This window comes from Oncorhynchus gorbuscha, linkage group LG16 (genome assembly GCF_021184085.1).
Source record: "Oncorhynchus gorbuscha isolate QuinsamMale2020 ecotype Even-year linkage group LG16, OgorEven_v1.0, whole genome shotgun sequence".
Lineage (NCBI taxonomy): Eukaryota > Metazoa > Chordata > Actinopteri > Salmoniformes > Salmonidae > Oncorhynchus > Oncorhynchus gorbuscha.
In genome coordinates, this window is record NC_060188.1 from 15,907,530 (window position 1) to 15,923,813 (window position 16,284).

General features: G+C 44.9%; 1 protein-coding gene across 1 annotated transcript in view; it reads right to left on the bottom strand.

Moving 5' to 3' along the window:
* Positions 1-16,284, bottom strand: part of LOC123999964 (Na(+)/H(+) exchange regulatory cofactor NHE-RF1-like) — a 36,810-nt gene that overhangs the window by 10,420 nt on the left and 10,106 nt on the right. The window lies entirely within an intron of this gene.

Here is a 16,284-nt window from a genome sequence, read left to right on the forward strand (position 1 = left end):
TATGTCCAGTATGCTGATATGGTATGAAATGCAGTAATAGGCTACATTTAAGACCATGACTCTGACATTGATGATCAAATCAGACTAAAATTACACCAGAGTAAGGAAAGGAGTCCGGTCAGAATAGGAGGGTGTACAGAGCATGTGACTGGAGCTGTGTTGGTGTAGGGAGGACTGGGAGGGGCAGGGCAGGAGCCAGGAGGCATGGAGCCACTACCCCGGCCTGAGGAAGGGCCAGTTCCTGAGGGCCAGGCCCCTGTGTTGTGTGAGCCCAGTCAGCCCAGTGAGCCCAGGGCAGGACAATAGCAGGCTGGGAGGTGACCCCTGTCCTCATGCCTCTCTGAGATGACAGGAAGACATAGCACTGTATTGTCATCCAGGAAAAAACTCGACCAAGTCCAGCTACTCCCATCCGTCGGTAGGAGAACATAAGTAATGTCTTTTTTTAGTACGGGGACTGTTTAGAGTTTTACAAAGCCTCAGGGAATTTTCAAATGTAGGTGCAGAGTTAAATACAGCACAGATATAGAACAGGAGCCAAACAAATGGCACAATCATAATCAATGTCTCTCTGACCCAACAACCCCATACTCCCCCTATTGGCCAATATAATTATTGATGTAATCACTTTTGACGAGACTTTGACTGACACCGACAGTTGAAGTCGAAAGTTTACATACACCTGAGCCAAATACATTTAATCTCAGTTTTTCACAATTCCTGACATTTCATCCTAGTAAACATTCCCTGTCTTATGTCAGTTAGGATCACCACTTTATTTTAAGAATGTGAAATGTCAGAATAATAGTAGAGAGAATGATTTATTCACATTCCGAGTGGGTCAGAAGTGTACATACACTCAATTAGTATTTGGTAGCATTGCCTTTAAATTGTTTAACTTTCTTCCCACAATAAATTGGGTGAATTTTGGCCCATTCCTCCTGACAGAGCTGGTGTAACAGAGTCAGGTTTGTAGGCCTTCTTGCTCGCACACGCTTTTTCAGTTCTGCCCACAAATTTTCTATAGGTGTGAGGTCAGGGCTTTGTGATGGCCACTCCAATACCTTGACTTTGTTGTCCTTCAGCCATTTTGCCACAACTTTGGAAGTATGTTTGGGGTCATTGTCCATTTGGAAGACCCATTTGTGACCAAGCTTTAACTTCCTGACTGATGACTTGAGATGTTGCTTCAATATCCACATAATTTTACCTCTATCTATTTTGTGAAGTGCACCAGTCCCTCCTGCAGCAAAGCACCCCCACAACATGATGCTGCCATCCCCGTGCTTCACGGTTGGGATGGTGTTCTTCGGGTTGCAAGCCTCCCCCTTTTAACCTCCAAACATAACGATGGTCATTATGGCATAACAGTACTATTTTTGTTTCATCAGACCAGAGGACATTTCTCCAAAAAGTACCATCTTTGTCCACATGTGCAGATGCAAACTGTAATCTGGCTTTTTATGGCGGTTTTGGAGCAGTGGCTTCTTCCTTGCTGAGCGGCCTTTGAGGTTATGTCGATATAGGACTCGTTTTACTGTGGAGATACTTTTGTACCTGTTTCCTCCAGCATCTACAAATCAAATCAAAATTTTATGTCACATACACATGGTTAGCAGATGTTAATGCGAGTGTAGCGAAATGCTTGTGCTTCTAGTTCCGACAATGCAGTAATAACCAACAAGTAATCTAGCTAACTATCCCAAAACTACTACCTTATAGACACAAGTGTAAGGGGATAAGAATATGTACATAAAGATATATGAGTGAGTGATGGTACAGAGCGGCATAGGCAAGATACAGTAGATGGTATTGAGTGCAGTATATACATATGAGATGAGTATGTAAACAAAGTGGCATAGTTAAAGTGGCTAGTGATACATGTATTACATAAAGATGCAGTAGATGATATAGAGTACAGTATATACATATACATATGAGATGAATAATGTAGGGTATGTAAACATTATATTAGGTAGCATTGTTTAAAGTGGCTAGTGATATATTTTACATAATTTCCCATCAATTCCCATTATTAAAGTGGCTGGAGTTGAGTCAGTGTGTTGGCAGCAGCCACTCAATGTTAGTGGTGGCTGTTTAACAGTCTGATGGCCTTGAGATAGAAGCTGTTTTTCAGTCTCTCGGTCCCAGCTTTGATGCACCTGTACTGACCTCTCCTTCTGGATGATAGGGTAGCTAGTTTTAAGTTCCTCGGCATACACATCACAGACAAACTGAATTGGTCCACTCACACTGACAGCGTCGTGAAGAAGGCGCAGCAGCGCCTATTCAACCTCAGGAGGCTGAAGAAATTCGGCTTGTCACCAAAAGCACTCACAAACTTCTACAGATGCACAATCGAGAGCATCCTGGCGGGCTGTATCACCGCCTGGTACGGCAACTGCTCCGCCCTCAACCGTAAGGCTCTCCAGAGGGTAGTGAGGACTGCACAACGCATCACCGGGGGCAAACTACCTGCCCTCCAGGACACCTACATCACCCGTTGTTACAGGAAGGCCATAAAGATCATCAAGGACATCAACCACCCGAACCACTGCCTGTTCACCCCGCTATCATCCAGAAGGCGAGGTCAGTACAGGTGCATCAAAGCTGGGACCGAGAGACTGAAAAACAGCTTCTATCTCAAGGCCATCAGACTGTTAAACAGCCACCACTAACACTGAGTGGCTGCTGCCAACACACTGTCATTGACACTGACCCAACTCCAGCCATTTTAATAATGGGAATTGATGGGAAATGATGTAAATATATCACTAGCCACTTTAAACAATGCTACCTTATATAATGTTACTTACCCTACATTATTAATCTCATATGCATATGTATATACTGTACTCTACATCATCGACTGCATCCTTATGTAACACATGTATCACTAGCCACTTTAACTATGCCACTTTGTTTACTTTGTCTACACACTCATCTCATATGTATATACTGTACTCGATACCATCTACTGTATGCTGCTCTGTACCATCACTCATTCATATATCCTTATGTACATGTTCCTTATCCCCTTACACTGTGTATAAGACAGTAGTTTTGGAATTGTTAGTTAGATTACTTGTTGGTTATCACTGCATTGTCGGAACTAGAAGCACAAGCATTTCGCTACACTCGCATTAACATCTGCTAACCATGTGTATGTGACAAATAAAATTTGATTTGATTTGATTTGATAGCGGGGTGAACAGGCAGTGGCTCGGGTGGTTGTTGTCCTTGATGATCTTTATGGCCTTCCTGTGACATCGGGTGGTGTAGGTGTCCTGGAGGGCAGGTAGTTTGCCCCCGGTGATGCGTTGTGCAGACCTCACTACCCTCTGGAGAGCCTTAAGGTTGTGGGCGGAGCAGTTGCCGTACCAGGCGGTGATACAGCCCGACAGGATGCTCTCGATTGTGCATCTGTAGAAGTTTGTGAGTGCTTTTGGTGACAAGCCAAATTTCTTCAGCCTCCTGAGGTTGAAGAGGCGCTGCTGCGCCTTCTTCACGATGCTGTCTGTGTGGGTGGACCAATTCGGTTTGTCTATGATGTGTACGCCGAGGAACTTAAAACTTACTACCCTCTCCACTACTGTCCCATCAATGTGGATAGGGGGGTGTTCCCTCTGCTGTTTCCTGAAGTCCACAATCATCTCCTTAGTTTTGTTGACGTTGAGTGTGAGGTTATTTTCCTGACACCACACTCCGAGGGCCCTCACCTCCTCCCTGTAGGCCGTCTCGTCGTTGTTGGTAATCAAGCCTACCACTGTTGTGTCGTCTGCAAACTTGATGATTGAGTTGGAGGCGTGCGTGGCCACGCAGTCGTGGGTGAACAGGGAGTACAGGAGAGGGCTCAGAACGCACCCTTGTGGGGCCCCGATGTTGAGGATCAGCGGGGTGGAAATGTTGTTGCCTACCCTCACCACCTGGGGGCGGCCCGTCAGGAAGTCCAGTACCCAGTTGCACAGGGCGGGGTCGAGACCGAGGGTCTCGAGCTTGATGACGAGCTTGGAGGGCACTATGGTGTTAAATGCAGAGCTGTAGTCGATGAACAGCATTCTCACATAGGTATTCCTCTTGTCCAGATGGGTTAGGGCAGTGTGCTGTGTGGTTGAGATTGCATCGTCTGTGCTGGGGATGCCGGGATGCCGGCTGGGGATGCCGTCTGGGCCTGCAGCCTTGCGAGGGTTGACACGTTTAAATGTTTTCCTCATGTCGGCTGCAGTGAAGGAGAGTCCGCATGTTTTAGTTGCGGGCCGTGTCAGTGGCACTGTATTGTCCTCAAAGCGGGCAAAAACGTTATTTAGTCTGCCTGGGAGCAAGACATCCTGGTCCGTGACTGGGCTGGTTTTCTTTTTGTAATCCGTGATTGACTGTAAGACCCTGCCACATACCTCTTGTGTCGGAGCCGTTGAATTGAGATTCTACTTTGTCTCTATACTGACGCTTAGCTTGTTTGATTGCCTTGCGGAGGGAATAGTTACACTGTTTGTATTCGGTCATGTTTCCGGTCACCTTTCCCTGATTAAAAGCAGTGGTTCGGGCTTTCAGTTTCACGCGAATGCTGCCATCAATCCACGGTTTCTGGTTTGGGAATGTTTTAATTGTTGCTATGGGAACGACATCTTCAACGCACGTTCTAATGAACTTGCTCACCGAATCAGCGTATTCGTCAATGTTGTTTGACGCAATACGAAACATATCCCAGTCCACGTGATGGAAGCAGTCTTGGAGTGTGGAATCAGATTGGTCGGACCAGTGTTGAACAGACCTCAGCGCGGGAGCTTCTTGTTTTAGTTTTTGTCTGTAGGCAGGGATCAGCAAAATGGAGTCGTGGTCAGCTTTTCCGAAAGGAGGGTGGGGCAGGGCCTTAAGAATAGCAGTGATCCAAGGTTTTTCCAGCCCTGGTTGCGCAATCGATATGCTGATAAAATTTAGGGAGTCTTGTTTTCAGATTAGCCTTGTTAAAATCCCCAGCTACAATGAATGCAGCCTCCGGATAAATGGATTCCAGTTTGCAAAGAATCAAATAAAGTTTGTTCAGAGCCATCAATGTGTCACAAGGTCCTTTGCTGTTGTTCTGGGATTGATTTGCACTTTTCGCACCAAAGTACTTTCATCTCTAGGAGACAGAACGTGTCTCCTTCCTCAGCGGTATGATGGCTGCATGGTCCCATGGTGTTTATACTTGCGTACTATTGTTTGTACAGATGAACGTGGTACCTTCAGGCGTTTTGAAATTGCTCCCAAGGATGAACCAGACTTGTGGAGGTCTACAATTTTCTGAGGTCTTGGCAGATTTCCTTAGATTGTCCCATGATGTCAAGCAAAGAGGCACTGAGTTTGAAGGTAGACTTTGAAATACATCTACAGGTACACCTCCAATTGACTCAAATTATGTCAATTAACCTATCAGAAGCTTCTAAAGCCATGGCATCATTTTCAGTTATTTTCCAAGCTATTTAAAAGCACAGTCAACTTAGTGTATGTAAACTTCTGACCCACTGGAATTGTGATACAGTGAATTATAAGAGATATAATCTGTCTGTAAACAGTTGTTGGAAAAATGACTTGTGTCCCGCACAAAGTAGATGTCCTAACTGACTTGCCAAAACTATAGTGTGTTAACCAGAAATTTGTGAAGTGTTTGAAAAACAGGTTTTAATGACTCCAACCTAAGTGTATGTAAACTTCCCACTTCAACTGTATAATAGAGATTCTAGAATCCATCAGCCAATCACACACACACACACACACACACACACACACACACACACACACACACACACACACACACACACACACACACACACACACACACACACACACACACACACACACACACACACACACACACTACATCAAAGCGGAGCAGTCATGAATGACCAATAGCCTTTATCTTATGTAAGTTGATTGCAGTCTTAATGAGGAGTAGAGTGCTGTATTAGCCAATCCAATCAGTGAATAAAAAAAGGGGACAGGCTGCTGGGTGGAGTGCTGCCGTCACTGAGACTCAGAACGGAAGAAGCCTTTTGTTTAAGGAATGGCACACAAAGCCTTCCCCCTTCCAACGAGCCGCAGCCTCTCCTTCTGTGGAGTAGAGGTCCAGGAAAAGACAGGCTTCCTGAAGACTCCACCTGCTTCCCGCATTCAGCAATGGCCCAGGCAAAGCCCCTCCCCCACAACACATACGGTCCCTCAGCCATGTCAAGAGGCAACAGCTTGAGAGCTAACGAGTCTATCATGAAGAGACTAGACTGTTCAGTAGACCATTCTCGCTGTCAAAGACAAATGATCCTCTCTGAGACAACATCAATAACGCTGGGGCTGGCCAGAGCTTCAATGAGGCTCAACTGCCCCCTGAATTCATTACATGTCTCTGTAGGAGGTTCTAGTCGGAGGAACAGAGTTGAACATGGCTGGGAGGATAGGGAGCAACAGGAGTGTGCCAAACACTGATCCTGCCAATCAGACTTAAGTTGAGTACCTGATGCATCTGATGAAACTGACAACCATCGTACATGTTATAGAGTCTATTGGTCTGATTCTCCTCCATGTTCTTCATTCCAGACCTCCATATAAAATATACATTCCAAACTGAGTAAATCAAAATCAACTGTCACAACATATTTATATAATAAATTAAGATAAATAATAAATACTTTAATAAGGATCAAACAAGCATATTTAGAGGGAAAGTAGAGGAAATAATGGAAAGTATGCAGGAAAAGCACATTAATTGGAACTTAATTCTCCCTGAGTAATTATTGGTGTGGTCCCTCTATACCCGAAGGCCAAAGTCCTGGTTAAACTGAAAAAGCTGGTTACAGTGGTTTCTCTGCTTCCTGTTTTTGGTGTGAAATCTCTGTTTTGCTACATAATTAAACGCAAACTGCAAACTGTACTCCACAAAGGATTTCCCCTTCAAAATGAAGAAGAGCGACTGAGGGTGCACCTGCATCCTACAAACTGAAGAAGAGCGACTGAGGGTGCACCTGCATCCTACAAACTGAAGAAGAGCGACTGAGGGTGCACCTGCATCCTACAAACTGAAGAGCGACTGAGGGTGCACCTGCATCCTACAAACTGAAGAAGAGCGACTGAGGGTGCACCTGCATCCTACAAACTGAAGAAGAGCGACGGAGGGTGCACCTGCATCCTACAAACTGAAGAGCGACTGAGGGTGCACCTGCATCCTACAAACTGAAGAAGAGCGACCGAGGGTGCACCTGCATCCTACAAACTGAAGAAGAGCGACTGAGGGTGCACCTGCATCCTACAAACTGAAGAAGAGCGACTGAGGGTGCACCTGCATCCTACAAACTGAAGAAGAGCGACTGAGGGTGCACCTGCATCCTACAAACTGAAGAAGAGCGACTGAGGGTGCACCTGCATCCTACAAACTGAAGAAGAGCGACTGAGGGTGCACCTGCATCCTGAAGAGCAAACTGATCCTACAAACTGAAGAAGAGCGACTGAGGGTGCACCTGCATCCTACAAACTGAAGAAGAGCGACTGAGGGTGCACCTGCATCCTACAAACTGAAGAAGAGCGACTGAGGGTGCACCTGCATCCTACAAACTGAAGAAGAGCGACTGAGGGTGCACCTGCATCCTACAAACTGAAGAAGAGCGACCGAGGGTGCACCTGCATCCTACAAACTGAAGAAGAGCGACCGAGGGTGCACCTGCATCCTACAAACTGAAGAAGAGCGACTGAGGGTGCACCTGCATCCTACAAACTGAAGAAGAGCGACTGAGGGTGCACCTGCATCCTACAAACTGAAGAAGAGCGACTGAGGGTGCACCTGCATCCTACAAACTGAAGAAGAGCGACTGAGGGTGCACCTGCATCCTACAAACTGAAGGCTAGAAACCCCTTGGTCATGGAAGTCATGGTAGATAAGAAAAATACAGCATGTCTTGAGGATGTCCTTCTGGTATGTAGATCCCATTGACTGTCCACTGCACAAGTCTTACCACACATTTTACAGGAGCACTAAGCCCAGTGTCTGACAAGGACAGATCTGTTTCAGTCCAATTGGAGTCCTATTCCTCTTAAGTTGGACTTTTTAAAATTTTATTTGCTCCGTCATTTCCTGGTTGCTAAAATTCTAATAGCTAGTCCTAATGTCAGTTAATATAACAAAACAAGCAAGTATAGTGTAGAAAATCATTGTACCATCGAAACCGCTGTGAAATATATTTTCCATAACCAAAAATATAGTAGTTACTATTTGAAGCTGGTGTACAAAACTGAAAGTAAAAGACCAAAAATAAAATGTAAGAACAGGAAGCATAGAAATAGCGCACATAGAACAGAATATACTGCCTCTTAGACTTGCTTTCAATGAGAATGACAGATCTATAACTATCATTTCTATGCAAAATTACATATTGCAGCTTTAATAACAGACATTCACAGCGGAACACAGCCAGGAAGGATGAGGTCAACTGGCCAACGTTGAGCGTCCCTGCCAACCAACAGAAAGGGACCATGGCAGGGTGGCTGAGATAACAGAAGACAGTTTGTGTCGGGAGCAGGGAAGAATCTCCGGGAGGGCACGGAATCTGTGGAATCTGCTGCACACACAAACCAGGGCCTTCTCCTGGGGAGGAAACCGTGCTTCACTCCTACTGCATGTCCTGTGTGTGTGTGTGTGTGTGTGTGTGTGTGTGTGTGTGTGTGTGTGTGTGTGTGTGTGTGTGTGTGTGTGTGTGTGTGTGTGTGTGTGTGTGTGTGTGTGTGTGTGTGTGTGTGTGTGTGTGTGTGTGTGTGTGTGTGTGTGCACATTCAACCTCTCCACTGCAGGAAGGGAGTAATGGATGGAAGATACCATAAGAACAACAGTCACCTGCACAGTGGTCAGCTTTTAAAACAGTCAGCCCAAACAGACAGTTTTACAGTCACCCCCCCTGCGCAATAACCTGCGTCACATTCATTGGACACTAAACGGGAGAAAACACAACCCAGCTTTGGCAGAATATAGGGAATACCCATAGAAAATGCCATGGTGTGCTATTGGAAAAAATAGGGTGACTGTCTGTCTGCCTTTGTATTAGAAAAGTCTCCCACATGAAACCAATATTTGTTTTAGATAAGCTTAGCCGTGACCTGAGTTCAGTCTCAGGACAGAAATATTTGTCTAATCTTTTCACTTTATTTTGTTTTGAATGGTTCCCAGAAACTAGTTCTCTCTATCAAGGCATAACATTTGGAGAATGTTGGAGAGGAACGCTGGAAAGTAAGTCCAACTGGGGAAAGGCTGTCACTGGTTCCAAAGGGTTTGGTCATGGTAACCACTCAGGTGGGGGAAGATTACAGTGAACAACTATTACATAGTTAACATTCAATTCAATTCATTACATCATATTAAGCTTTATCTTGTTTTAGGAAATGAAAAATTACTGTGGTAATTATATACTGTAATTAGGAACACTGTGTGCTACAACTCCTGAATAGTTGTTTCTAAGCCTAAACCATAAACATCATGTTCCTTTAAAGCTCCCAGAGATCTCACATATGGGCACTTTGTGCTCCAATCACATTGAGTTCAATGACCTCTAAGGAATATCCACGCTCTCATCTCTATCCCCCACACCTACATCACCTTGTGTTAACTTCTATATGAGAAGGTTTGTAACAGTCATAATGTCTGGGGTCCCACATATCTCCGGTCAACTGAGAAGCAACACCTCATGAATAACAGTTAATACAGGGAGAGAAACTGAGACAAGTTACAACACAGTTAGTATTAACAGTTATGTGAATAAATGACAAGGTTTTGCATATCCTGAATCATCAGAAATAACCATACTAGTAAGCATTTTCAAAGCAAGGGAAAGTATTGTGCTTTGTGGACTATTTTAAATGCTTAGGCATAGATTTGACATGCAGTGAGATGAAGATGACAACCTTTTCCATCGTGAGGGGAAGTACGCCGCACAGGAACTGCTACTTCTTCCTGAAGCATACTCTTCCCTCTGTAGTCAACTTCCTCACATGCAAGAGAAATAAATACACCATACAGATGCACACCCCTACACCTGCAGTCCCACTGGTTACAGCACTCACATCTACCACACAGAAGACGTAGAAAGAACAAACAGCCATTTTCCATCCTGCCCACCCCTTGACTGACAATAATGTGTTGGTTTGACTACGCTTACAGTGTAAATTAGCGACGGTGTCTAATGGGTATTTCTACATGCTGGTTACCGAAACCATCAAGCAAATGTGACAGCACTGTTTTACAGCTACGAGGATTTAGAGAGGCTCATCCCTTTCTAAAGCTGTGACTTACAGTAAGTCAGTGGTCGGAGCTGTTCTGACAGGTCATTGGCTGTCACCAGAGAGAATGATATAGGACTCTAGTGCCCGGAAAGCCCCTTTTCGCAAGGGCAGCGCCATTGAGGACTTTCACCATTTTGAAGTTAAGGAAGGATCACATAATTCCATCAAGGTCATCTGGTGGGACCTGAGAAAACATTCCATAACTGCAGGTGACAGTAAATCACCAACCTTGACTTTATACCTGTTCAGACAACACACTCCAGGTGGCAGTATGCACCCTTTCAGTTTGTTTACCAACTCAGAAGTAGTAGAAGAAGAAAACTGACTACTTCAAAATGGAGATGGCGTCAATGGCGCTGCCAGTGCGCTAACAGACGCCATAATGGCAATTGTCCTATGTCATTCTCATGGAGGGACTCACTAACACCCTCTATATGGAGGTGACAGGAGGGCGGAGAAGCAGTACCTTACCAAGAACCATCTCTATCTTCTTTTTAGGGAAAAACAAAATATTGTGATCACCATCATCTGTGGCCGACGAGTGTGGACACGTGGGCTCAACCAGAAGCCCTAGTTTCATATGAACAAGTGGAACACTTTCAGTATGAACGAACACATTAACAAACCTTGGGGTCTTACTTGAAACTGACTAAAAGCATTTGAGTCATAATTCAAAACCAGGCTTTCCCTGACTGCCAATTGTGCCAGATGTTTTACTATGGCCTGATGCAAAAATAGAACAGCCATCATGTCATCGTCATCCAGTCCAAGTCTAGAAGGGGACCTTTGGAGCAGGTAGGTCATTGGAGAGAATGAGACTTAGCATCCTCTGGTTCAGCCCATTTCCTCCTTCCTGCTACGTATCGGGCTTTCAATTGCATCTAACCTCAAGCCGAGACAGACACACTTCTCTCTGTTTGCCTACACTCAAAAAAATGTGTATGCCTATTATATAAATGTTTTAACAATACGAAACATACACAAACATCAACGACATGACACCTACCCAGACCCACATGCTCACACTCACCTCTCCAGAATCTGCATCCCTCTCATGGCCTCAAACGGCACCATCTTGTTTCTCTTCGTCGCCCACGCACCTTCAACATTTAGATAATAAAGCAATTGCCCTTTCCATTGTTTTAACGATGGAGGATTGGTTGATTTCCAGTTTTTAAGTATATACGTTTTTTCAAGAAGAGAATTGTCCAGCCCATTGGATATCTCACTACACCCCCATACACCATGTCTTGAAATATGGAGACAGATGTATTCAAAGTAGATTTACATGGTAATACTTATGAACTACGCCCATAACTTCCAGATTTATAGCATTCCCAGAAGGCATGGATTATTGAGTCACTGTTAGATTTACAATTAAGACATGACTCTGCTGTTGTGCTGTAGAATGTGAATTTCATCTGCATACACTCTACTGGGGGCCAGAAAACCACTGTAGGCCTACTGCACACACTAACTAACCAGCCTGAACATGCTAACAAACCAACGCACATGCCAACAAGCGAACCTGTAAAAAGGTGCTATCTGTAACCTAAAAGGGTTCTTCGGCTGTCCCCATTGGAGAACCATTATATAACTATTTTTGGTACTAGGTAGACCCTTTTAGTTCCAGGTAGAACCCTTTTAGTTCCAGGTAGAACCCTTTCCACAGGGGGTTCTACATGGAACCCAAAAGGGTTCTACCTGGAACCAAAAAGGGTTCTACCTGGAACCAAAAAGGGTTCTCCTATGGGGACAACTGAAGAACCCTTTTGGAACCCTTTTTTCTAAGAGTACAGTTTATCTACGCACAACTGTTAACCCACATCATTAAGCCTGATATGTTCCACTATCTGCAGCTGCTGGAGATGCTTCTTTCTTAATCTATCTCTTCTGAAAGTTACAGATTTGACAGCGCCCACCCAGAGCATGATATAACCCAGTTCACCATAACACACGACCCCCTCAGGAAGCAGTATGTGCCAGATAAGGTACAGTATCACCACAGCTTCTGTTTAACTGGCACCACACAGCTGCAACACCTCAAACATACTCCTGACAAATAACTGCCACTACAACTGACTGACCTTGTTTATACCTGGGAGGCACAAACCAAACAAAATCACACCTGTCAAAAGAATAATAACACTTATTTCACTCTTTTGTAGCTGTTTTCAGTTCATACTTACCTGATATTAACCCATATTTACTATTTACCTAAACCCCTGTCAAGAGAGCTCCACTGTCTCTTCAGCACCTGAGTCAATGATTGACAGCAGAGATGTCATCCCATAAAAACCTGATCTGATGTGGAGAGCTGTAAAACACCATGATGAGCTCCAGTAAAATATCTCAAAGGTTAATGATCTCAGGCAATTTGCATCGTCCATCCTCTCATTCTCTTCCCCTGACCACATTTAACACAGAGGGCCTTTCTAATGGAACACTAAAGCAGCTGTCAAAGTCACCACCTCACCAGCTTGAAAACAGCTTCATACACCATGCCAGTGGCTGCCACTCTGCCAGATGCCTGGTTCATATTTTCCCCATGTGAAGCCAGTGGAGGACTGAAGTGTAACTACTGTGTATTCACCAGGACATCATCATATTGTAGCCGGGTAACGTGTGTCATTATTACTACAGAATGCCAGGGTCTCTGAGTCACTCAACTACAGGGCAACATCCAGGAAAAAGACTCATGTTAAATCATGTTATTCTTAAGCAGTAAGGGGGGTGTGGTATATGGCCAATATACCATGGCTAAGGACTGTTCTTAAGCACGACACAACGTGGAGTGCCTGGATACAGCCCTTAGTCGTGGCATATAGGCAATATATCACAAAAACCTGAGGTGCCTTATTGCTATTATAAAACCGGTTACCAATGTAATTATTGCAATTTTTTGTAATACCCTTGGTATACGGTCCGATGCATTCAGGGTTTGAAGCACCCACTTTATAATTCACGATAACGCCATACAAGAGATATTCTACTGCAGCTGTAATGGACAGAGAAAGTGTCTTGCTCTGCCTGAAAGGCATTGGCTCTCGCAGAGTTTTCCATGCTGACCATGGCTGCATTTTGTGCCATCGATAATGTCCAAAGTCTAGGCACCCTCCTCTGCCACGCACCCCGCAAATCATCAACCCAGGCATTCCGCACGCACTCAGCAGTCCTCTATATACAATAGATCTGTCATGCAGTCAGCCCACTGCTACTGCCTGCTACCACAGCAACTTTCAAACAGGGCCTCTAACTCCTGGGCTTTTAATAAGTGGTAGAAAGCTGAGCAACACCCCTTGATCAGGTGAAAGAATAACCTCAGAGATGACAAAGTCTTAAGCTCCATGGTTACTCAGTGGAATTGGACAAATCCTTAGCCTAGTGATTGTCATGTGTAATTTTGACAAGAGCTTAGTTTAGTGACCCTTTCAAACCTCTATAGGGGAGAGAGATAATAAGTTTCTGACTGACAAACTCACTGTTGTTAACCTGGTTTTTCAGTCAGTGTGGCAGGGGTGAACAATGCACCCTAATATCCAGTGGTGTAAAGTACTTAAGTAAAAATACTTTACAGTATTATTTTAATATTTAACACTAATGGGTGGTTGTGCCCTGATTAGGTACTGAAGTGCCCAGCATCCCCAGACATCCTTTTCAGTCAAATCTTTAGTTCTGTCTCTTCTCAGGACACACATTTCCAAAGCAGCTGTCCCTCCTCCATCCCTATGGCTCTCTATCAGTGTGTTAGTATCAGTGTGTTAGTCCTACCCTATCAGGTACCAAGCCTGAGGAGTCAACATGGTTTATCTGTGAGGCCATGCTTCCTGTCTCTGACCTCCACCCAACGAGTTGCAGGCATACAAAATGTCTCCCACATCCAACTGAGCCCAGCCCCAGGGAACCTGTCACTGCACAGATTGACAGAGACAATGGTGAAGATTAGATCATACTGCTAGCTCAGAGGGGAGAGGAAAAGGGCTAGGAAAGGATGAGAGGGATGAATAAGTGAAAGAGAACGTTGTGACATCCTGTGTGGCGTCATTCAGGCTGTGGATGTTCAACATGTGACAAACATTTGCTCACACTTTGCTGTCAGACTGTAGTCAGCTTTGATAACATAACCAAGCTCACCAACACTGCAGAAACCAACATCATACACCCACCATGGTAGAATATATTATACCCCTGGCCTTTCATACCTCCATAGAATCCCTTTCAGACAGAACACACACAGTATAAACACTGCCTGTATGTGTTGTATAGTCTGTCCTGGTCCTACTCTGTGGGGTCATCGCTGGGCGCGGGCGACGGAGGGTGTGGCCATCTCATTGTCAAGGAGGGATTATGAACCCTGAGGGGTATGGAATGAGAAATGGAATGTTGTAGCATTCTCTCCTCTTGCATCCCAGGGGCTCCCCTTGTGAGGTCCACTTCCACCCCACCCTGACCTGGCCCTGTGTCGTGGCCCTAACTGTAGGAGAGACGGTGATGCTGCTGTTTTGGGCCAGAGTCACTCGTTCACTTCACTACAAACCCTCTACCATCCACTCTCTCATATATACACACACACACACACACACACACACACACACACACACACACACACACGCACACAGGCGCACACAAGCACACGCGCACACAAACAGCTCCTCAGCCATAGCCACTGGGTCTCAGGAAGAGGGCCATGGTGGGTGTGAATGTATGGCCAGAGCTCCACCCTGGGCCCTAGACAAGACTGGAGACAGAACACACTGAGCAGAGCAGGAAGCCCAGTGACCTACAGTGAGGGACTTCCAATACACCTCTCTGTCCATGTGATGCCTACAATTAAAAGGCTACTATTGTATGCAGTAGATCTAAGGCCAAAATCACAGTCCGTAGTATAATACATCTAAACCCTTATTAGAGAAGCAGATGTACAGGACTGACCGTAGAGCCTAGAGGGGGTGTGTAAGACAGAGTTAGTTACATAATACACTCACAAGCGCCTGAACTCTTACCCTCTACAAACAAATACACACACATTTACACAAGTTGACACCACACACAAGTTGGCACAAACTAGTCTCTCTCACACACACACACACACACACACACACACACACACACACACACACACAGTATACAAATAAATGGATCAGTCTATTGAAACACAATGAATCCTGTGACCCTGTGTTTTTAGACCTCCACCCTGTCTCTCTTGTCATGTTGACCGTTTCCTCTGGAACACACTGCTCAACAAAGAGGAGGGAAGGAAAGGGTGACTCCCAAACATTCTCACACACACACACACACACACACACACACACACACACACACACACACACACACACACACACACACACACACACACACACACACACACACACACACACACACACACACACACACACACACACACGTAATTGAGCAAATACACATGAAGACAGATGCCCTACACACGACCACACATCAAAAACAATGGGGTAATCGGGCCCTCAATATACTGTAGTCCTCCAGTACCCCCAACAGCACACATTTTTGTTGTAGCACCAGACAAATTCACCTGATTTAGCTCATTGAAGGCTTGATGATTAGTTGACAAGTTGAATCAAGTGTGCTTGTCTGGGCTACAATAAAAAAAAGTGTACTGTTAGAGATAATGGAGGACTGGAGTTGGGAAACACTGCTCTCGTCTACCAGATTTGACCAAAGTTACAAGGAATGCCATCGACTACAGTAAGAGGTTTGACTTTGACTTAAACAGCCCACGTTAGTTAGCATGTTATCCACTAGCATGAACAACACTTTACTGTGTGTATACTGTAGACCAGGGATACTCAACTCTGACCCCATGAGGTCCGGAACCTGCTGCTTTTCTGTTCTACCTGATCATTATTTGCACACACCTGGTGTCCCAGGTCTCAATCAGTCCCTGATTAGAACTATTGAAAAAAAAAATCAGTGGAACTGGCTCGAGATCCAGAGTTGAGTTTGAGGGCTGTAGAC